At 37.1% G+C, this 24,291-nt stretch overlaps 1 pseudogene; it reads right to left on the reverse strand.

Annotated features, from left to right (window-relative positions):
* Positions 1-22,622: 22,622 nt before the first annotated feature.
* The window catches only part of LOC112652176 (bifunctional methylenetetrahydrofolate dehydrogenase/cyclohydrolase, mitochondrial-like), a 31,083-nt pseudogene continuing 29,414 nt past the window's right edge, over positions 22,623-24,291 (reverse strand).

Here is a 24,291-nt window from a genome sequence, read left to right on the forward strand (position 1 = left end):
ACCAAGTTAAAGAAGTAAATCCAAAGTGACCTTGAGGTTTCTGTCTCAGGGAACTGGTGAGTGGGCTAGTCATTTATAAAGATAGGGAGTGTAAGTAGAGGGAAATAGGGGCTTAGGGGAATTTTGAATTTAGTTTTGGACATGATGAGTTTTTTTGTTTTAAGATTTTATTCATTCATTCATTAATGAGACACACACACACACACACACACACACACACACACAGAGGGAGAGACACAGGCAGAGGGAGAAGCAAGCTCCATGCAGGGAGCCCGACATGGGACTCGATCCTGGGTCTCCAGAATCACGCCCTGGGCTAAAGGCGGTGCTAAACCGCTGAGCCACCCGGGCTGCATTTTTGATGCATATGGGATGGTTAGGTAAAAACTTCCAGTAGGCAATTAGAAGGTGGATTTGGAACCCAGGGGAAATCAGAGGTGGAGAATAGATATGGATGTCATTTATATAATAGTTGAGACCGTGCGAGGTAATAAAATCACCCAGACAGAAGGTGTAGACAGGTGTAGAGAGGAAACAGAAGTACATAAAGGGAACAACCTGATGAGCATCCGACATTTGCTAGACAATCTAAGGAAGAGGAGCCAGGGAAGGAAATTTAAAAGAGGTCAGAATAAAGTAATGTTTTGGAGAGTAATATAGAAAAGAGTTTCAATAACAAGGAGTGGTCAATAATGACAGATAATTGCAAGGAAATCATATTGGATAAAAACATGTTTCTATTTTCTTACCTACTGTGCTCAGTTGCCCAGTGGGCCATGACTAGCTCATACCATTCATGTCTGTGAAATAGAAAAAGGTCTTGGGGAGCAAAAGTGACCGTTGTGTGCATAAGACAAATGAGACCCTCGCACGGATTGAAGGCAACCCCTAGAGCTTGGCAAGCAGCGCTTCTCACTCCTCTTTGCCTAAACAATCTTATGTAAGACATCACTGTGCAGGGTCCATGCTACAAAACTGTATGTGGCTCTGGCTAACTGGGGCAGAGGCAGTAAATTGAATGATTGTAGATCTGTACAAGGATCCAGGAGAAGGAGATGGAGGAATTAAGGTGATACTGAACATTTATCTAAAATGGTTGCCCCTGGGTCCAGGAAAGATTGGGAATAATGTAAAGACAAGAAGAGACTGGCTGACTTGAGAAAATGAGGTAGGAAGTCAATAGAGAGCCTGATGAGATCAAAGAGCAGAGTTTCTAAAGATTGGTAGGGGTGAAAGAATTGATTAAAAGATCAATGGGAATGGATTCTGGAGCAGAAGTAAGGGTTTGAAGTGGAGGATGTCATGAAATGATGGGGTCAGAGTGTTGGGTGGTTCGTCAAAATATACATTGAAATGACTCAAGATGACAGGAGGCAATTGAATATAAAAGACAACTGTGATCCTTAAGTAATATGAAGGAGAGATGGGGAGGGGATGTCAGTGACAAAGAGCTTGGAATGACGTTAGTGTTAGTATATATAACCTGTTTCAAAACTTTAGCTGGTGCCTGAAGCTGAAAAAGCAGAAAAATAACTTTTTTCCTGAATGACTGGTTCAGTTTATAATTTAACAACTCTGAGTAACTAAAAATTCTTACTCTGGCTGTTTTTTGTTTGGCTATGAGTAAAACACAATAGACCAGAGAAAGGAAAAGGTAGAGGAAACCATGGAATTAAAAGTGACAGCCAGAGAGGGAGGTGGCTTTAGGAGAAATTAAAAGTTTTATAGTTATAATAAAAGAATAACCAGTTTTAAGGTGTACATTTTTTAAAAAATTTATTTATTTATTTATGATAGTCACAGAGAGAGAGAGAGAGAGGCAGAGACATAGGCAGAGGGGGAAGCAGGCTCCATGCACCGGGAGCCTGACATGGGATTCGATCCTAGGTCTCCAGGATTGCGCCCTGGGCTAAAGGCAGGCGCTAAACTGCTGCGCCACCCAGGGATCCCTAAGGTATACATTTTTTAATAGCATTGTTCTAGGTGACAAAACTGAGAGTGGGAATCTTGTGCTTTTCTCTTTGGAGGGTTTTCCAGCTCAACTAGACTTCTTGACCAAAATATCCCAACTGTAAGAAAATCTGGGACAATCCTGAAGCTTATTGCTCAGAAGATTTGATATTCCAACAACATTATGCTCTAACCCTTTGACTCAGTGCTTGAGGACTTCAAATACCAGTTTGCAGTTCCTCTTGGAGCAAGATCTTTAATCTGAATCTTTAGTTTATTTGGGAGAAATGAAAGCCTTGAGTTTACCTTGTCTTTCAATAAGGCACACACCTGAACAAAGCATTGATCTTAGAGAAAAGGAAAGAATGTAAACATATTTTTACAATCAAATAAAATATTATTTGAAATTGTTTGTCCCTCTCTGCTTCTTTGATCTTAAAAATGTCACGACAAAACAAACAAAAGAAGTGTCAAAGACCTAAATTATTCCCTTGTGTTCCCTAATACTCAGTGGCATACTAGTAAAAATAGTTCTGATAACAAATTTAATTTCTCCATTGCTATATACCTCAATATACAACAAAAAGAGCTCTCTTCTGTCCTTGGACTGGAGGAAATGGATGGATTTGGCTAAGTGAGGTGTGGACCTTAGTTGGGTTGTGGGGAGCTAGCACTCTGGAGAGGCAAGGTGCCACCTGGGTTGGAAGGAAGAGCTGGAGGAAAGCCCTTCCAGGAACACAACCTTTTTCAAAGTTGGATTAAGTAGAAGTCCCATCTACTGTGAACTGTGTTGACTTTACCCCACTGGCTTTGATATACTAAGTAAAAATGAATTAGAGGTAGCCTCTTCAAATTACATTTAATGTAGAACTATTTAACATAATACGATATTATTAAAGATATTAAAGATTGAACGATACCAACTATCAACTCTAGTTAAACCCAGTCTTTGTTACACTTACATATTTCTTTGAGATTAAGACAGTTTAAGGTTAAGGTACCACCTATCTAAGTGGGTGTTTGCCCTGGATCATTAGTTTGCCTGCTAAGTATTGTTGTTTTGACCATTACAATGGAGGAGATTTCATAAGAGACTTGTCAGAGTGAGATTCAGAGCTTTTGTCCAAGGTTTGACCTTCGAGCATTTGGAGAGTGAAGAGATAGTCATGAAAGCTCAGGGTTCTTACTTAGGGTGAATCTTAATATGTTGTTTCTAGATATAACTAGTGCACGTGCTGGCTCTGCTACCACCGTTTATCTGGCTGCATATTTTCCACATATACATATTAGACAACTGTAATCTCCTGGAGTTTAGAGGCAGAAATCCCCCTCCCCTCCTATCTCACATACTATAGCCCCTGCGGGGCAGGCAGGGAGGTGTGGTATTTTTCCATGGCCAGGCTGGGGTGGGAGAAGTTTCCTTCAGGTCTGACTCTTTCAGCCTCTAGGGAGAGATCCCAAGGTTCCAAAAACAAACAAGTCATTTTCCAGGAGTTTTTCATTCCACTTTTTTGCTGCCTGTTTCCTACAACCTGGAGATCTGGGTGCATATGCTATTGTTTTTGATACTAACATATGCAGTGCAATTACTTATTTACTAGGCTAAGAGTACCTGAGAGGAGATTCACTTTAGCCTTTTCAACAACTATTATAGTGTTTGTTACCAATAGATGTTTAGTAATTTTACCTAATTAAATTTAATCCCATTCCCATCCCATTCCTTGAGAGGATGGAGCTGAGGAAGAGATGATAATGATGATCACGATAAATTGTTGAAAATTTGCTATACTTTAGATGCTGTTCCAGGTGTAAACATACTGACCTATTCGAACTACAATCCTATAAAGTAGGTTACTGTTTCCTCCATTACAGATGAGGAACCTGAGGCTGATTAACCTGGTTAAGGTCATTTATCTAATAAGTGATAGAATAGGTCTGCTTAGATTGGCCTCAAAGTACAAGGTTCAAATTCTATGCTACATTGTGTCTCAAGAGATGGAAGGGCTGGTTGGAGAAAGTAGATAAACAACTTCAGTTTTTCCCCCCACATAGATTATTGTCCCATCTCCCCTTTCCCCCCCTATATCCAACTTTTTTTCCTTAGCATGTGACCTTGATCAAGTCCATCCTACCTTAAATAAACGTGCAAACTTCTCTTAACTATATACCTCTCTGTAGTTTTGCAGTGCCTTGAGAAGAATAAAACCTGTTACTTCTGGGCAACTGATTTTCCTGAGCTGAGACCTAGAGAATGTGTCTGATCAATCTTCATGAAAGGATGCTTTGTGAGATGGCAGACAACTGCTTTGAGGATATGTCCACAGCGACTGTATTGTGGTGCTGTTCCTATAGGGTCTTTTAATGTGTTTTTAAATTATATGGACAAAGTGTTCACTAAAAACACTTATAAGGTGAAATAAAAACAATGTGTTCTGAATTTTTAACTCCCTAATGGTTGCTTGAACTGGTCCTGTGTCACATATCTAGACCTATGATGCTCCGAATGGCTGGAACATTTATTATTTTACCACTTGTTTGGCATTCCCGTGTAAATGCCAATGCAGGCCCTTAAGTTCCTGTTTCAATGAAGAGCAAGATCAACTTGGGAGATTCTCCTGGCTACATGGCATCCTCCATGCAATGGAATCTAGCAGTCTGTTAGGCAAATATAACTCAGAAATAGGATTTTTCATATTTTTGTATCCTTCAAGATTAAAATAGCAGCTGAAAAGTCCTCCCACCAGTTTCCTTTCCATCCAAACACAATACCAAGATACATGTCTGTATGTCCAAGGAAGAGGAGGAGGAAAAACTCCTCAGAAGACATTGTTTGCTGCTGTGACCTTCAGATGCTAAAATAAGTGAAGAGATTTATTTTACTTCTTCTTTTTTTAAAAAATATTTATTTATTTATTTATTCAGAGAGAGAAACAGGCTCCATGCAGGAAGCCCGATGCGGGACTCAATCCCAGGTCCCCAGGGTCACACCCAAGGCTGCAGGAGGCACTAAACCGCTGTGCCATTGGGGCTGCCCTTTATTTTTCTTCTTAATAAGAAGGGTAGATGTAGTTGATGTGGCAGCTAATAAGGAATATTTGAAGGCAAGGAATTAATGAAATTGCTAGAGAAAGAGGCTCTGATGATTCTAATTTTAGTGTGTTTTTTTCCTTTTTAACAAAATATAGAAAGAGCAGGCATGATTTGGACATCTATCGAATTTCTCCTAGACTCTTGGTTCTGTAAGTCTGGGATTTTATGATTTATTCTTATTTTTCTCAAACAGGGTAGATGGATGTTTGGGAGCAAACTTTTACGAATACTGTTCATGGAAGGTTCACTAAACTCCTTTTCACTTAATGATACAAAGAGAGGAAAAATATAACTTTTCCCTGGTAATGACTTCCCCAGTTAAGAAATGAATTAAGTAAGAAACTTTCCAAATTGTCATCCCAGATGAAACAAACATGGTAGAGTACAGTGACTCTAATGGATGCTTTCCTTGAACCTATGAAGGAACCTGTATTGGTAACCTATTTGGAAGAATGTTGTATGAAAATGGAAAACTTTTTTGTAGTTTGTTTAGTTAGAAGGCATAGAAGAAGCAGGAAAATGTCGACCAGAACTTTACATGCCAACTCACCGTTAATGTAGTGATAATAGTTGTCAATTAAGAGATCATGTGATATAAACGGATAGATTCAGAATACCTGGGTTTTAGCCTTAATTCTACTACTGACTAAATCTACTATTTTGTGACGTTGGGAAAATCACTTAACTTTCCTGGCACTGAATTTCTTCATTTATAGAATAAGTGTTGAATTAGATATCTTCAATGGGTCCTTCCCAACCTAAACTCTCATGTTTTTCACTGAGATGAAGATTATAATAATTTACACTAGTTAAACAGTTTATAGTTCAGTAATTTAATCTGCAAAAGTGAAAAAATATAATAAATTAGCTTAAACTGGCAAAATTAGGTAAATTATATGCAGTATAAATAAGCTTTAATAAATTGGAAACCAATCTTGTATTACCCAGTTAGGGACACTGCCACCCATATGTTCATAAAAACACTTTGGTTGTTTTATTGTTCTCTCTGGCAGTGCCAATCATAGTTAGCACTAATTAATGAAATTCCAGGGTGCTATTTGCCAGGAGGTTCATGCAATGGGTGAAGCAAACTACAGTGGCAAAGTTTCCATCATTTATATTGCCGTGACAATATTGGCTCAAGTTTCAGAAACAGTAATTCCAGCTCCTAGTCCCTGTGAGAACAAATGTAGATTGATTTATGTTCCCAGCCTCTCTAGCATATTGTCAACACTGAGATGGCTGCCAGAGCTCATCATACAAGGTGCTGACATTTTCTGGGAATCTGCTTGCTTTTACACATATTCTCTCTAGTACCTCACATTTGCACACATTTCTGTTTTTTTTTTTTTTTAATTTTTTGCTTTAAGACTTAAGGCATGGATTATTTATATTAAAAGCAATCTAACATTATTAATCTAGTTTATGCCAATACAAAATATTTTAGGGTCAAGTCATGCTCAGGAAAGACCATAAACTTTTTTTTTTAACCCATGTTGTTATTACTATCAACATCAATTTAAACTTAATGGCTTTCTTTAGAATCATGCTTCCTTTTTGGAACTTCTCTGCCACACTTTTTCTGGCTTATTTCCCACCTGTGTTTATCACGTGGGACCTCTCTATTCGGGTCCATTTCTCTTATCCCAACTTTCATTTTTATTGTGGCAAAGCCTAGGTCTTTCGGGCTCTGTGGTTGCTCTCTGGTTCTAGCCATAAACATAGACCATCATATATATTGATTTTTTAAAAAATTATCTCTGGAAAAGAAAAAGAGCCAGATAATTTAATTGATTGTTAGGGTGAAAGATAAACACATCAGCCTAATTATGTGGTATCATCTCTGTATGGGTGATCAAATTGAATAGTTTCCTCAGTTGTGTTGTGAGAAATCAAAGGTTATTATGTTGCAGATTTCCAGAACTTTTTTTTTTTTTTTATTTATGATAGTCACAGAGAGAGAGAGAGAGAGAGAGAGAGAGAGAGAGAGGGCAGAGACACAGGCAGAGAGAGAAGCAGGCTCCATGCACCGGGAGCCTGATGTGGGATTTGATCCCGAGTCTCCAGGATCGCGCCCTGGGCCAAAGGCAGGCGCTAAACCGCTGCGCCACCCAGGGATCCCTCCAGAACTTTTTTTTTCTTGGAAATGTAAGACATTTCAGTGCTTCTTCAAACCATTGAGATAAACTATGGATTCAACATGATCAGTTTTATGTATTGTGTTTCCAAATGGGAAAATGTTTTTTTTTTCCATTTTAGAAAAATTGAAGGGTAACTTAGGCAAAGTGTAATCTTAGATGTACAACTCAATGAAATTTTACAACCTTACTCCCACTCTGATCAAAATATAAAGTATTTCTCACTCTCTGGAAGAATCCCTCATCCCTTCTTCTAGTCTGTAGGCCTATACTTCTCTCTGCAGAAGGGCAACAAATTATTTTTTAAATGACAACAATTCAACGTTAATAATGTTTATTACCTGTTTTGTATTCTATTTTTTTCTGTCATTGCAGAATTGCTTTATCTTTAAAAATCCTCTTTCAGATTTTCTGCCTGGAAGATAGGATAGAAAATGGTTACCAAGTGTTGTGAGTTTTGTTACTTATTATTTTTTTTTAGGATGCATTTCTAGGGCTATTTCTTGTTGTCCCTTAACTAGGTTATTAACAGAGAGGTAGGTTCTTTCTTTCTTTCTTTCTTTCTTTCTTTCTTTCTTTCTTTCTTTCTTTCTTCTTTCTTTCTTTCTTTCTTTCTTTCTTTCTTTCTTTCTTTCTTTCTTTTCTTTCTTTCTTTCTTTCTTTCTTTCTCTTTTCTTTCTTTCTTCTTTCTTTCTTTCTTTCTTTCTTTCTTTCTTTCTTTCTTTCTTTCTTTCTTTCTTTTCTTTCTTTTCTTTCTTTCTTTCTTTCTTTCTTTCTTTCTTTCTTTCTTTCTTTCTTCCTTTTCTTTCTTTCTTCTTTTTCTTTCTTTCTTTCTTTCTTTCTTTCTTTCTTTCTTTCTTTCTTTTCTTTCTTTCTTCTTTCTTTCTTTCTTTCTTTCTTTCTTTCTTTCTTTCTTTCCTTCCTTCCTTCCTTCCTTCCTTCCTTCCTTCCTTCCTTCCTTCCCTTTCTTTCCTTTCTTTTTCCTGAAAGATTGTTTATATGTATAAAACGATAACATAGTTCCATTTGCCCATCAGCAGAGATTTTCCTGATTCATGCAGACTATTTGATTGTTCAGTCTCTGGAGAGGGATCCAACTCTATCAAGTTTTCCTTTGGATCTTCATTTTGTTTGCAGTCAGCAACATTAAATTTTTAAGGTCCACTCAGACACAGGAGGGCACAGTGAAGTGAGAGAGCAGTATTGTATTAGAGGGACTTTGTAGAGGTGATTCAAGTATCTCTCTGGGGATCTACCAGAGAATGCCATACATTGATAAAGCAGGAGCTATGTGTGGGCTTACAGAGGCCAGAGTCAAAGCTTATTTGCTGCTGAATTCTGACTTCCCTCAGTCCTCAGTGTGGAGCTGCTGGCTCCTCATATTAAATCTCTGGCAGGTCTAAACCCTGGTGGTCTCTATATATCACCAAATAATTTTGACAGTATTAATACCAGACACTTGTATCATACTTTTAGAATTTTTAAAAAACACCTCCCTATTTTATCTCATTATTTATTATGACAGCTTTGTAGAGTAAGTACTATAAGTGTGTTGTCCCTCTTTTATCATTATGAAACTGGGATTTTTGGAAATTAAAGGCATCTCCCATAGAACAGGTCTTCTGTAAGTAGTTCGGTTCCTCACAGTCTGGGTCCACAGTTAGAGCTCTAGCGAATTTCTAATTTAATTAATGACTCTGAAGTACATATTAGTTATATCCATATATCCAGAGAATAAAGGAAGGCATGCAAAACATGCACAGGATCTTTCTATGGCTTGAATTCTAATACAGTACTCATAAAATGGGATTTATTTAGTGTAGTTCAATCTTGAACAGGTTCTCCTCCATCCATTTTTCAAATGATTAGTTTTGAATTAATTCAGTCTGTGGTTTCAGAAATAACTTTTCCATGTGGCTATTACTGAAGCTTAGCTCTTACAGCATCCCAGGCCAAGAGCATTTTTAAAACCATGAGCATTTCAAATTGGATGCTATTAGGATTTAAGACTGACCAGAGCCTGGATTAAGATGATATTGGCTATAGTGGGCAATTGATAAATATTTATTGAACAGTTGCATGGTTCTAGGTATAGTTCATTATTATTAATTATTACTCAATAACAAGAATAAGACCTTTGTTGTTTTTATAATGCCATTAACACAATAGTGAGATTTACAAATTCATAGTTTTACTCCAGTATTGGGGTTTGATCAGTAACTACAGCCCTTCCGAATTGTCCTGAAATTCTTGGAATAAACAGAGGCCTGTGTTAATGAAAAAACTGCAGGAGTGATATTTATTGGTAGATTAGCCATATCAATAAATTATTAAAAATGATAGCAAAGAAAGAATGAAAATTGCTACTCAGACCCTTTTTGCTTTCTCCATTTTGTGGAAATGTCATGGTTGATCTTCTTTTCACTCAGCCACTGGGTCTTAAGAACTGTAGATGGCATTCCAACCACAAAAATGATCGGGTTTGCTAAATTTAGTCATGGATTTTGCTTTTCTTAGCAGCACAAAATTATGTTGCTCTAGGAGAGCAGCATATCAGGAAAAAGAATCATAAAAACAAAAGCAAATTTCAAAGAAATAGAAAACAAGATAATTTTTTTTTCAGCCTTTCTTTATAAGTTCCACTACATGTAAGTTTACAAAATGCAATTTTGGGCTCATGAGTTAATCAAGAAATACTGTGAAGGCATTTGAAAGTATGGATAGTAAAAAATCTCAGTTACCATGGAAACAAGACACCATACATGAGAACAGACCACATCATATAGATTTAATTACAATGAAATGATAAATGGATAAAGGCAATTTTAAGCCTATTTGTGGCTAAAGTCCATTGAAAGTCCTGTTTCCAAGGAAACTTATGTCTAAAAACAGTAATAAGAAAAATTATGGAATAAGATAAACTACATTTGAAGATTTTGAAAAGATTACAGCAGCCTCATCAATTAAGAAGAACATTTCTAATTTTAACAGAATCACATTAAGATGAACCTAGATTTCTTGTGAGAATCATGAGCTACCCATAGTGACAATAGCACATGCACTTTCTACACAGAAACAAGAACAAGACACTTGTTTGATTGAAAAGTGTTCATGAATCTAATTTTTAGAATACAATTGGAATGGCATATTTAGACATGTTTTTATTTTGAAGTGAGTTTCGCTATGATTTGAGAGATCAAAGCATGGCGAGGAAACACAGCATGATCATGTCAGTGGATCATTTTGATTCCAAATGTTGTGTCCTATTACCAAATTTGCTGCTGATTTATGCATGTGTGTTTGGGCTGAGCCAACAAGAAACAGACCATCTGGAGGGCTCTTTTTGATGTAAAAATGAGAGGACAAAATATTCACTATCCGTTGTAGTCTCACTGAGAAGTGGATTTAAATCTAGGTGGCCCAGAGAGTCCTTAAAAGCACAGTATGTTCCAAATTTTAGGTCATGAGCAGTAAGTGTGTTAGCAGGGGGCATTAGAGTGGTAGCGAGCATCTATAATAGGAACTATAATATATTAAAGGAGCACAAAACTGCCTCCATCTCTCCCATTGTGGGATATGAATACACACAGAGCTCGAGCAAGATGAGGGATAAGAAAAACGGATCTGGTGGGCTAATCTGCAAGCTACATTGTTAGAGTGCTGTCGTTTGACCAGAGTGGTCAGCTTCTGTGCATCCCGTGCTGCTGCCGATGCTCCGCATATCATAGTAGCAGTCCCTGCTGATTTGGACTCTTGCAAAAAATACCGTTTGAAGGCCATGGGTTTTGAAGAAGAACAGTATGGATTTGGATCTCAGATCTATTCTATTAGCTGCATGACCTTGGGCAAGTTACTTAAACCATTTTTTTTTCTCAGTTTCTCCATCAGGAATAATATCTACTATTGGGTTGTGAGTATTAATGTCAATATATGTAAAGCAGGTTTTCTCAGCCTCAGCACTATTGACAGTTTGGACCAGATAATTCTTCATGGTGAAGGCTGACCTGTGTGTGGTAGGATTTTTAGCAGTATCGGTGCCATCTATTCATTAGATGCTGATAGTCAACCTTTCTCCCCACACCCTCACCTCCCAGTTATGACAACCGAAAACTGTCTCCAGACATTGCCTATACCTTCTAGAGGTCAAAATTGTTCCTGGTTGAGAAGCACTGATATAAACTGACCTGCTAACAGTAGACCATAAATAATGGTACTTATAGATTATAAGTTTTTGTGAGAATATGGTATGTAGCATAGTGGTTAGATCAGGTTTAGCCACTTTAATTTCTCAGATGACTCATGTCTTTTTTCAGTTTTGAAAATTTCTCAGCCAACATACTTGTCATGTATTGACTTCTATTCTCTCACTTTTTTTCCCTCTCTAGTATGCCTACTAAATGAATGTTGGAATTTCTTTTTCAGTCTTCCATGTCTCTTAACCTCTCATATTTTTCTCTCTGTATCCCCTTATACTATGTTCTGGATGTTTCCTGCACAGCGCTCTTCTATTCCGGGGTTCTCTTCTGAGGGGAATCTTTTGTTTATCTTAGCTATTGAGGGTTTTTTTTTTTTATTTCAGTGACTGTAACTTAAAGAATTTTGTTTTCCACAAATACCTTTTTTTAAAAAGAGATTTATTTGAGAGAGAGAAAAGGGGGAGGGACAGAAGGAGAGAGAGAATCTCAAGCAGACTCCCTGCTGAGCATTGAGCCCCACATGGGGCTTGATCCCACAACCCATGAGGTTATGACCTGAGCCAAAATCTCTAGTCAGCCGCTTAACCAACTGAGCCACCCAGGTGCCCCCACATCACTTTTAATAGTATTCTTTCTTTTGGGTTTTGTTTCTTTTCTCCCCTCATTGGATATTATAAAATGACAATTATATTATTTTGAAGTCTTTCTTGATTGCTGTTATTGATGATGAAATAAGCCAGATGCGAAAGAACAAATATTGTATGGTTGTATTTAAATAAGGAACCTAGAATAGTCAAATTCATAGAGTCAGAAAGGAGACTAGTGGTTATCTGGAGCAGGGGAAGAAGGGACTGGAGGATTATTGTTTAATAGGTACAGAATTTCAGTGTGGGATGATGAAAACGTTCAGGGGATGGATTACAGTCCTGATTGTACAACATTGTGAATATACTTAATGCCACTGAACTGTACATTTAAAATTGGTAAAAATGGTAAAATTTGTAAAATTGGTAAAATGTAAAATTGGTAAATTTTATGTGTATTTTACCACAGTAAAAAGAAACACATTTTTTAAAAAAGGAAAGTCATTGAAATGTGAGTTCTTTGAGGACCAGTAATGTGTTTTACTCAGCCTAGTACCTTGTGTATAGTAGATGCTCCAGAATGTTGAATAAATAGACAATTATTGATTGATCGCTATGAACATACTAATTGTATAGAGGTGGATATATGTGTCACTTGGAGAATTAGAGTAAGTAGAAAATTCAATATTTCAAATTGCCACTCTTAAAATTTAACACTACTATTTCTTTTCTTGGTGGAACTATTTATTGTTCTGGTTTCATTTTTTCTTTTATTCATGGAAGTGACCCTTTTTATGATTTTATAGGTGCTTCTGATGTAGTCCTATATGTTCACTTATTTTGGAAATGTTTTTATGTTATTTTTTTTAGCTCTAGGTCTCCCTGCAAGTCATGAACAAATTTGGATATTACACTTTTGCTAGATGTAGGCTGGGAAATCTTATCTGTAGACTTTTTTCATTCAGGGCTCAGTGTAGATAGCTTATAATCATGCCACATTGTTACCAGGTGGAGCTCTGCCAAGGGGATTTTCCTGACTTGTGACTTTATTTAGAGACTTTAATTTCAGTTTTCTGTCAGAGTATTAGTGTCTCAGACCCCAGTGATTTCATTATACCCATCTGATTTCAATATTCTGTTACAAACTGTGTATTCCCTTCTCATTTCTGGCATCTGCAGAATTACATTTCTTGCTTTTAATATTTACTATTAATTTTAAATTGAAAACTATATATATTTTTCTAAATCTAGCATTTGAATATTTTTATGGTACTAGAAGGTGTTGGTTTCCTATGCCAGTTTAGTTGGCCATTTTGACTAGAGGTTCTAATTTCTATACTTCATATTCCAGTATCTGTAATACTAGAATAATGATAACATTCTATATTGTAAGGTTGTGAAAATTAAATGAGATAATGAATGTAATAACTTATTTACTGGACACATAGTAATTGCTCAGTGCACACTACTTTCATGTAAATCAGCTGCTGCACTGCCTGCCAAATTTCAGATACTCAATAATTTATTGCTTTAATCTGTAATTATGGTTGTTTGTATGTATCGTCGTCTCAGATCCATTCACAATTGGGAACCATATCAAGACTGGAAAAGTCCTAGCAAATAGTGCCAGAACTATTCAAATATTTCTACAATCTGCAAGGCAGTTGTTCTGAGAGTCGTCTCTCAAATGGTCAGCTAAACTGACATATGTACTTTGACGAGGACAGTGGTTCTCAACTGCGTATGATTTTGCCTCCAAAGAAATATTTGGCAATGTCTGGAGACGTTTTTGATAGTCATGACTTAATGGGTAACGTCTAACTGGCATCCAGTAGAAACGACAGATACTGCTTAACATTCTGTAATGCATGGGGCAGCCTCCTGCAACAAAGGATTACCTGGCCCACAATTTCAGTAGTGAGATTAGATTAGATTGAGAAGCACTCATGAGGTTATTATACCTCTTCATGTTTTAAAATCAGTTAAAGTTTTTTTATTTAAGTTCAATTTAGTTAACATATAGTATATTAATTTGTAGAATTTTGTGATTTATCAGTTTCGTATAACATCCAGTGTTCATTCTATCAAGGGCTCTCCTTAATGTCCATCAGGCAGTTACCCCTTCCCCCACCCACTTCCCCTCCAGGAACCCTCAGTTTGTTTCCTATAGTTAAGAGTCTCTTATGGTTTACCTCCCTCTCTGTTTTTACCTTATTTTATATTTCTTTCCCTTCCCCTATGACTGTCTGTTTTGTTTCTTAAATTCCACATATGGTGAAATCATATAGTATTTATCTTTCTCTGAGTGTCTTATCTCAGCATAACACCCTCTAGTTCTAACCATGTCATTGCAGATAGCAAGATTTCATTTTTTTTGGATGGCTGAATGATATTCCATTGTATATATATTCCACATCTTCTTTATTCATCTGTCAATGTATATCTGGGCTGTTTCCATATTTTGGCCACTGTGGAGATTGCTGCTATAAACATTGGGGTACATGTACCATTCGAATCAGCATTTTTGAATCCTTTGAATAAACACCTACTACTGCAATTGCTGGGTCACACATAGTCCTATTTTTAGCTTTTTGAAGAATCTCCAAACTGTTTTCCAGAGTGGCTGCACCAGTTTGTCTTCTTACCAACCGTGTAAGAGTGTTCCCTTTTCTCTGCATCCTCGCCAACATTTGTTATTTCCTGGGTTAATTTTAGCCATTCTGACGGATGTAATTTTATTTTTAAACTATCTCAAACAAGTATTGTGTCTTGTATTATTCACTGAGTTAGTAGTAGGATGTTGATTGTCAGTTGGTGACCAAGGTCTGATTTCAAGGGGAATGTTTCACATAACCCAGGACTTCTTTGGCAATGCAGGGTGAAGAGCAGTTACCAAATTCACATATCTGTGTAGCAAAGAACTGAAAGGAAAATATTAAGAAAAACAAAACTACAGTATTACTAATGCAACAATAACAACTTACAGACAGATACATAATGTACATATAAAGACTAGCCACAGTACAAAAGGCAGTGGGATGTGGGTTAGTCTTTTAGGGAAAATGTGAAATTAGCGAGGGATGTCTTTATTTACTTATTTTAAAGATATATTTTTATTTATTAGAGAGAGAGAGGGAGAGCAGGGAGGAGGGTGCAGAGAGAATCTTAAGCAGATTCTGTGCTGAGTGCAGAGCCTGATGTAGGGATGGCTCTATCTCACAACCCTGAGATCACAACCTGAGCTGAAACCAAGAGTCAGAAGCTTAACCAACTGTGTCTCCCAGGCATCCCAGGATTTGTTTAGATCCTCAAGTAGATAGCATCTATGATTCATATTGCTAAAATTTCTAGAGTTGTTATAAACATAAAATTGAACTCTTCCAGGATCTATCTCTTCTTCTGAAGGCTCTTTGTTTTAAAATCTTTTTGTGTTTTATTTCTTTTCTACATGTCTTTGAGGGCAAGTATATTGCCTTATTTATTTATATACATGCCTTAAGCATGGAATCAATATTTAGAAGACAATAAATGTAAGAGCTTAAGAATAAATGGATGAATGACTAAAACCAATGCCTAGGTTTTCCATCATAGCTAGTGATATTTACGTATATACACCCTGACTAGCTGAAGCATCGGCGAATTCAGTGAGTAGCTACAAAATGGAAGAGAAAAATGTAAGGACAAATGGAAACACAGCCTCACATGAAATGACAAAACAGTGCAGGGCTGGAAAACATTGTTAGCAAACCAAAAAACTTGATATATAGCAGTCCAAGTTGAAATTTGAACAAAGACTGCAGTAATTCCTGTTGTCTTGGAATCGGGCAAACATCACTAGTCTCTGCAAATAGCAATGGCAGTCCCAAAGCCAAGAACATACTTTGCTAGTGTGTGTGCTAGTGGGGTCTTGAGTTTATGACTGTGTAAGCCAACCAGTTAGGCTTTTCTTAGGCAGAGATTAGCACAGCATCCAGTGTATTATATTTTCCATCAATTAGACATTCAAATAACAGCATCAAATCTCTAATGAACAAATCCTTTATTGCCTCAACTTGTGTTCTCAATTCAGAAAAACTGTATTATCAACTCAGATCTAGAGAAATATACATCTTAGGTGAAAAGTTTACCTGTTTGAATAATTTTCAGTCTTTTCCAGTCCATGATTTTTAAGATTCTGTTATTTTGTGCTCTCTTAATGACGATCATTTAATCTATTCTCACTTAAGATGCTGCCATATTTTCATCTGGGAATTGTTTCCTCATTTTACAGATTGCAGAAACTGTCTTTGAAAGATGAAGCAGTTTGCCTGAATAGTAAGTGGTAGAGCAGGAGTCTAAGGCCAGGGTTTTTTGACCCAGTGTCTTGAGCTTATCTCTTCATGACCAATATATAGCACATTTTCAGTCCTTTGGCAAAGTATGGGAACTTTGCATTTTCTATTTTTAGTTATTCACCATAAAATATATTTGAATATTAAACAATCTGTTTTAAATAATTAGTTATTTAGAAATTTATTCATGCCATACAACACTGTACTACTAGGCATTGCATAATGTGAAAGAAAATGGTATCTTTCTTTCTTTTTTTTTTTTTTTTAAGACTTTATTTATTTATTCATGAGAGTCACAGAGAGAGGCAGAGACAGGCAGAGGGAGAAGCAGGTTCCATGTGGGGAACCTGATGCAGGACTCGATCCCAGGACCCCGGGATCACGACCCGAGCCAAAGGCAGACGCTCAACTGCTGAGCCACCCAGGCATCCCGAAAATGGTATCTTTCTTATGAAACAATTTTATCCCTTTCATGAACGTATTGGACAAATATAAATATACTTCTTTTGATAATTAACTTACAGCTTCCCTTAAAGATTTTTCATTTTAAAAATTCAAGTAAAATGCAGATATATTTTTGTAAAAGATTCAAATGACAGAGAAAAAGTAAAACACTTCTGCATCTTTAGTTTCATATCCAGATGTAGCCAGCTGAGCTAGTTATTATCTAGAGTCCTCAGCAACAAGTTTGCCTTCCTTTACTCTGTGATGCTGCAGCTGGGGCAGCTGGGGCTGTGTCTCTGCCAATGACATTTCCCAGACTGCTTTACCAGATGGCTTCCTTGAAGGTTTTTGTCAATAGGGAGTGGGGAGAGGGAGAAGGCACTTATCAGGTTTTTTTTTCTTCCCCATTCCATTTCAGTATTAGTCCCACCAGTGGTAATTTGCCCCAGTCTCCATGTTCTTTTGGCAGTTCCAGAATCAGCCTCAGGGACTCCTTAGAAGTATAGATGAGACAGATGGGGATCATCCCTATAAATGTCTGAAGCCTCCAGACACCTCCTTTATGTATCTGGATTCTGGTAACCCCATCTCCCTTTTGTTGCTCAGACCAAGGATATGGTGGCTTTTTCCTGCAGCTATTACATCTGGTTTCCCTTAGTGTTACCTCTGCATTCTCTTAGGCTTCTAACTCCTGTGTTAAAAAAGCTCCTTTGTCTGCAATGTAATAAATTAGTTTCTGTTTTGCTGACTGGACTCTGAAAAATATACCATTATGATAAGATTGATCTACATCCCTACAGATGTTTTCCTTTTCTCTTTTATTCTGTTTGATATTTTATTATTTTTATCAATGATTATTTTTGTGTAAAAAGAATGTGAAGGGTGATACTATAAAGAGACAGTAGTGAGTACAAACCTAGCTATGACAGAAAGGGCAGTACCACCATTGATAGATGCAGGCTTTCAGAAGAAAACCTAAGTAGAGTTTCTAGTTCATGATCTGGCTTTTGCTTCTCTGAGAATGTAGGCATTCCTGGAAAGGTAGGTGGGCAAGAATTAGTTTTGGAAGATGTAGGTCTCACCACAATGGATTATTGCTCATTGTCGTGAGCCAGGTGGTGATTTTTAATAGGAATATAATCCTACTCTTTATTTCAGATTTCAAATTCACATTGGCCCGGTTCCAGTTCTCAGAAGTTTGCAAAAGCAGAACTTTTTTGAGGGTGTAATGAGTGTCCTCAGCATATGGCCCATTCAGACATCTTGGTAATGATATCATAACATACTCAGCAAGTTTAACCTTGGTGTACACTATTCAGACCTGGACCAGTTGCCCTCTATGCAGCTGGTATATTGCTGTCTTCCTGGGGTCTTCATTCACCATTATCCTGGGATTCCCTTTGACTCTCTCATGTATTGAGTGTTCCGTTTCCTATATTTCATAACTTCCTTTTCCTTGAATTACTCTCTGTATTGCAGACTTTGAATATCTAAAAATAATCATATTCTATTCTCACATTTTTAAAAAGATTTATTTATTTATTTATTTATTTATTTATTTATTATTTATTTATTTGAGAGAGAGAAGGAGAGATAGAGCAAGCATGAGCGGGAGGCTCAGAGAGAGAGAGAGAGAGAGAGAGAGAGAGAATCTCAAGCAGACTCCATGCTGAGTGTGGGGCCCAAAGTGAGGCTTTGTCTCACAACTCTGAGATCATGACATGCGCTGAAACCAAGAGTCTGACGCTCAACCAACTGTGTTTAATTAATTGCAGGCACCTGATACTCACATTTTATTGATAGTTTGCCTGAGTATTGTACTGTAGATTGGATATAATATTTTTTTTCATAATCTTATAGATATTTTCCCACTCTCTTCTCGTTTCCAGTGTTGCTGTGAGAGGCCTAAAAGGTATTCTGATTTCTATCCTTTTCATATAAGCTGTTTTTTCCTTCTCAGAAAGTTCGTAGAATCTTCTCTTTCCTCTCATATTCTGAAAGTATGTGATGATATGCCTCAGTAGGAGTCTGTCTGTATATATGATAGGTCCTTTAGTCTGTATGCTCATGTCCTTGAATTCTGAGAAATGTTCTTAAGTTTTTTTTTCAGTGATTTCCTCCTCTGCATTTATTCCAATTTCCTTCTTTGAAGCTCCTATTACAGTATACTAGTTCCCTAATTTCCTAGATTTTTTCCCCCTTGTGTTTTTTTTCCTTAATTAAAAAAATTTTTTTTTACTCTATTTCTATAAGATTTCCCCTGCCTTCTGAGTCATTCTTCCTTTTCTATCTCTATCCTTGGCTATTTCTCAAGAGAGAGTGTTGGAATAGCCATTTTTGGTGCCTGAGCAGCCTTCATAGTTTGCTTCCTGCCTCTAGCAAGTTAAGAGCCCTGGATGTGGCTTTCAATAGTCTCAGGTCTTTTAGTTTAGGGTGTGGCTTTCTTGCCAATTCAGCTCTCACATTTGATTGGATTTGTATGTATTAGATTTCATTTTAGTTCATATGACAAAAGCTACACCCACAAATATATTTTTTTCTTTTTTCCTTTTTCTTTTTTTGTTAAATTCTATTTAAATTCAGTTTGCCAACATTTGGCTCAGAGCTTGTCTCATTGTGCAACCTCCTTAATGTCTGACATCCCACAATTATTTTCAAGACCTGTCTCTCCCTCTAGACTTAATTACAGGTACTGCGAATGAGACTTAGGACCACAGTCTTCAAGTTCATTGTCTTTGAAATTTCAGTCTTGTTTTTAAGAGGTCTAAAGCTATTATAATTTCTGATTATTTACATGAGTTTTCTTCTTTATCCTCTAGAAGCTTAAGAAATCTCTTTGTCTCTCATGTTATACAAATTTACATTTCTCCCTCTCCATTGAGAGTGAAGCTCAAAACCATTTTTTTGCTGGATATACATAGATATTCTGCAGGCAGGATAAAGATTACATGTCAAAGATGTGTCTTCTTCCTCTTCAATTTGTACCCCATCATGTTCCTCTTCTTGTATTCCTGATATCCTTTATTTTTTATTACCATCTACCCATTTCTCTAGGTGTAATACTCAGGTACTACTCTTGACTCTTCACTAGCCCATTCACTGCATACACAATAATTACCACAATCTGATTATTTTTATCTCTTCCTACAAATTTGTTTATACCACTACAAGCTGTAAACCCCTCTCTCCTTGACTAACTATAATAGTCTTTTCATGGGTGACTCTGCTGTATGATTTATGCTCATCTTCAGCAAAGTTGTCAGTTACTTATCTGAATACAACTCTGACCTTGACTTCTCCTTACAACCCTTCAGTGACTTCCCATTGCTTACAAAGTAAAGTGGAATGAGGTATTTGGGGTCTTTCATGAACTTATTCCTACCTACTTGTCTCACTTGGCTTGGTCTACTTTAGCAAAATACCATGAATTGGGTGGCTTAAACAACAGACATTTATTTCTCACAGTTCTGGAGGCTAGGAGTTCCAAGATCAAGGTGCTGGCAGATTTGGTTTCCAGTGAGGGCCCTCTTCCTACTTTGCAGATGGCCATCTTCTTGCTGTGTCCTCACATGGTGGATAGAGGAAGCTCTGGTGTTTTTTCCTCTTCTTATGGAGGCACTAATCCTAGCAGCAGGGGTCCATCCTCATGACCTCATCTAAACCTAATTACCACTGAAAGGCCTCACCTCCTAATATTATCACATTTGAGGTTAGAGCTTCAGATGTTTTGGGGGACACAAACATTTAGTCCATAACACTACTTCTTCAGTTCATCTCCCCCAACTTCATGCCTTATAATTCACACTTAGATTGGAACTGTGTGTTTGTCTTAGCATACCTCATGCTATTCTACCTTTCCACATTTGTTCACTTTTTTCCTTTTGTCTTGAATGTTCCTCTTACTTTCCTTCACATGAATATTCTTACCTCTCTTTTAGAACTCAACTCAGGCATTATAATTTCTAGGAAGCCTATACCTAATATCCAAACTAGGTCAGTTTCCCTTTTCTTTGTACTCTCTCAGTACCCTGAGTCTTCCTTAATTCCCTGAGTATTCCTCTTGCTCAGAAGATACCCTGTTAAATTGCCACTATGTGTACCTGTTGTTCCCCTCTAAATATTAAGTGCCTCAAGTACAGAGATATTATTTATGTTTTTATGCCCAGTTTTTTTTGAATGGGAAAAGTTACATTTTTAATTTAATTAATTATTTTTTTATAAATTTATTTTTTATTGGTGTTCATTTTGCCAACATATAGAATAACACCCAGTGCTCATCCCATCAAATGCCCACCTCAGGGCCCATCACCCAGTCACCCCCACCCCCCGCCCACCTCCCCTTCCACCACCCCTAGTTTGTTTCCCAGCATTAGGAGTCTCTCATGTTCTGTCTCCCTTCCTGATATTTCCCACTCATTTTCTCTCCTTTCCCCTTTATTCCCTTTCACTATTTTTTATATTCCCCAAATGAATGAGACTATATAATGTCTGTCCTTCTCTGATTGACTTACTTCACTCAGCATAATACCCTCCAGTTCCATCCACATCGAAGCAAATGGTGGGTATTTGTCATTTCTAATGGCTGAGTAATATTCCATTGTATACATAGACCACATCTTCTTTATCAATTCATCTTTCGATGACACCGAGGCTCCTTCCATAGTTTGGCTATTGGACATTGCTGCTATAAACATCAGGGTTTTAAGCACAGTGCCTGGTCCATAGCAAGCTCTCAAAAAAAATTTGTTCCTAAACTAACTAAATATATCTTTAATCCCCACACCAACCAGACGTGTTTTATTTAAAATAATACTTACTTTAAAGTGAGTAGCTTTAAAATAACAACTGTGAAGCAAATACCAAAAAGACCCTCTTTTAATTAGAAAGTCTGATTAACTTCAGTATTAACTCAAGTTCTCAAAAACCCATTGGAGAAAGCCAACAGGTACATCAGAGAAAAGCAGGCAGCTACTGACAAGTCTCTGGTGGAAAAGTAAGTTGCATACTTATACAAGATGCTCTAATGATTATCAAGGCCAAGTTTTGTTTATCAAAAATAGGTTTCAGGATATGCCAAGGCAATCATATGGACACCTCCATCAGTACAAAGATATAACAATGAAGTTTAAGGGTATAGAAAAAGCCAATTATGATAATATACACAATCTATAACAAAAGCCTTTAAATCCTAGAATAAAATGGGAAAACCTCATGAATGTAACACACACAAAATTAGGCTAACACTATGTGGAACAACCCTGAACATTTTCCCAGTGATTAAGCCATGAAGTAACAGCTCAGGATATCATTAACAGGTAGTCTTTACATACAATATATAAAAATTAGAGTAATTTTTTTTCTACTCAATTTTCATTTCTTCCTTTTTCACCTTTTCCCTAATTTTCTCTAGCAACTTTTTCCTTTGGGTAGACCAGTTGAACATGAAAGGTTTGGAACCTAAAGTGAGTATCAATGTCTTATTGGAATAGCATTTGGGAACTACAATCCAAGAAAAGGCAGATTTTAACTGAAGTGACTTGATGAAGGTCGGCATCCATTTTCAATGTGACAATGTCCTCCATGTTTATCAGTAGGTTAGTAGCTTCTCTTGACTGGGTCACATCACCCATCATGATACCAGTGTGCTCCATGGTGAAGTACTGCAGAGCTATGTGCACAAACACCCACCTGTTTAAGCTTCTGGTAAATATAAAACATCATTTTAAATCATTTCAGTAAAATAAATGAAAAAACATTGCATTTCTATTGGCCTGTTTTGCCTCTTAAACTCTCTTGGCATGTTGTTCATGACGGAAGACACAACAGTTAATTAGTTGCTACTCCTTAGGCTTCAGTATTTCCCACTCTTCAAGCCTCGGTGCCTTTTTTTCAGCAATAATTATTCTTCATTAGCATCACCACTGCCATGGGAACAACACCCCCAGGGATTGGAGTGATGTAACTGGTTTTCCTTCTGACTCAAAATCCACATTTCCAACTGATTGGATTTAGCCATTAGGGGATCTTGAACTCTATTTATTCCCACATGGGTGACTACTGCTCCCTCCTTGATCATATCTTCTGTGATCATATTTGGACTGTCTGCAACAGAGACCATAATGTCTGTAAGAATTGTATGTTTCTTCAGTTCTTTGGGAGTGTATTGATGAGATATAGAACAATGGCATTGCCTCCAGGATATCCATGCACTCCATCTGTGTGTGATAGAATTGCAATGGGCATTCCAACATTTGACCTCCAGCCACAATCATGTTCTTCCCTAGAGTTGGGATGCTAGTTCATTTAATTATTTCCCAGACATTGCATGGGGTAGCCAATAACATGGAATACTGATCCAAACACATTCCTCCTATATTAATTATATGAAAGCCATCAATAACCTTGTCTGGAGAAACAGCATTGCAGATCTTTCTCTCCTCAGTGTGCTCTGGAAGAGGCAGCTGAACAAGGAGGCCATCTACATTATCATTATTTAGATTATTGATTAAATTCAACAGTTCTTCCTCTGAAATTGACACTGGTTTCACAATTGTCTCATTTTTTATTCCCACCTCTGTAGGTACCTTGGTTTTGTTGAGGTCCTAGGAGTGACTTGCAGGATTCTCACCAACCAGAACCATGCTCAGGTGTGGCCACTTTGTTGCCCAATGTCACCCATTCTTCCACCTCCTACTGCACTTCCTGCTTGATCTGCTGGCAAGTTTCCTTCCAGAAATGATAACAGCTTAATTTCCAACTACCAAGAGGTGAAAGGGGTGGTGCAGAGGAGGTGCCAGCTCTGCATGAGCCAGAGCAGTCAAGTAGCTAATGTGGACTTGAGGAAAGAAGCAGTCATCATCCACACTGAGTAAATATATCATTTTACTTGTGTTGTTGATCTGTGTTAACTACCCAAAGCATGCTGAACATTTTCCTGGTATCTATGCCTGTAGTTTACTTTAATTTTCCATGTTGAGATACTTTATGTAAACATTATAAATTTAAAATAGTTTTGACGTCAGCACTCTTTTTATAGTCTCAACATTACATTTATAGCATGCGTGAGTTTATATGCCGAGACTAATGGGTCCTATTTGGAACATTAAAAAATTTTACTTTAGCTTTATCAAGAGGGCATTACCCAGTAGATTCTTAAATGTTGACTAATGGCTTGGTGAGAGTAGCTTCAGATGTGCGAGGTACATAGTAGCGTGTTAAAAGGACAGTTGCTGAGATCAAAGCTAAACAGTGTAGCTTCTGGAGTGTTTATATCATCCATATCCTATAAAGCTAGTTTTGGAGAAGTAAAACATTAGACATTTTAATCAATATTTCTTAGAGTAAATCTCTGAAGAGATGACAGCAAATGAGAACCCATCTCTGGCAAAAGTGAAAGGAAAGTGGATCATTTTTTTCAAAGGAAGTAATGTGTGGAAAATGCTTTTCAACGGTAAAGTGGTATACAATTGCTTACTCTTGAAATCACTATGATTGTTATTTGGGTTAGTTTGAAAGTCAATTGCCTGTCTCAGCCCAGCCAAACTACTAGGTCTGCCAT

This window comes from Canis lupus, chromosome 13, assembly GCF_003254725.2.
Source record: "Canis lupus dingo isolate Sandy chromosome 13, ASM325472v2, whole genome shotgun sequence".
Taxonomy (NCBI): domain Eukaryota; kingdom Metazoa; phylum Chordata; class Mammalia; order Carnivora; family Canidae; genus Canis; species Canis lupus.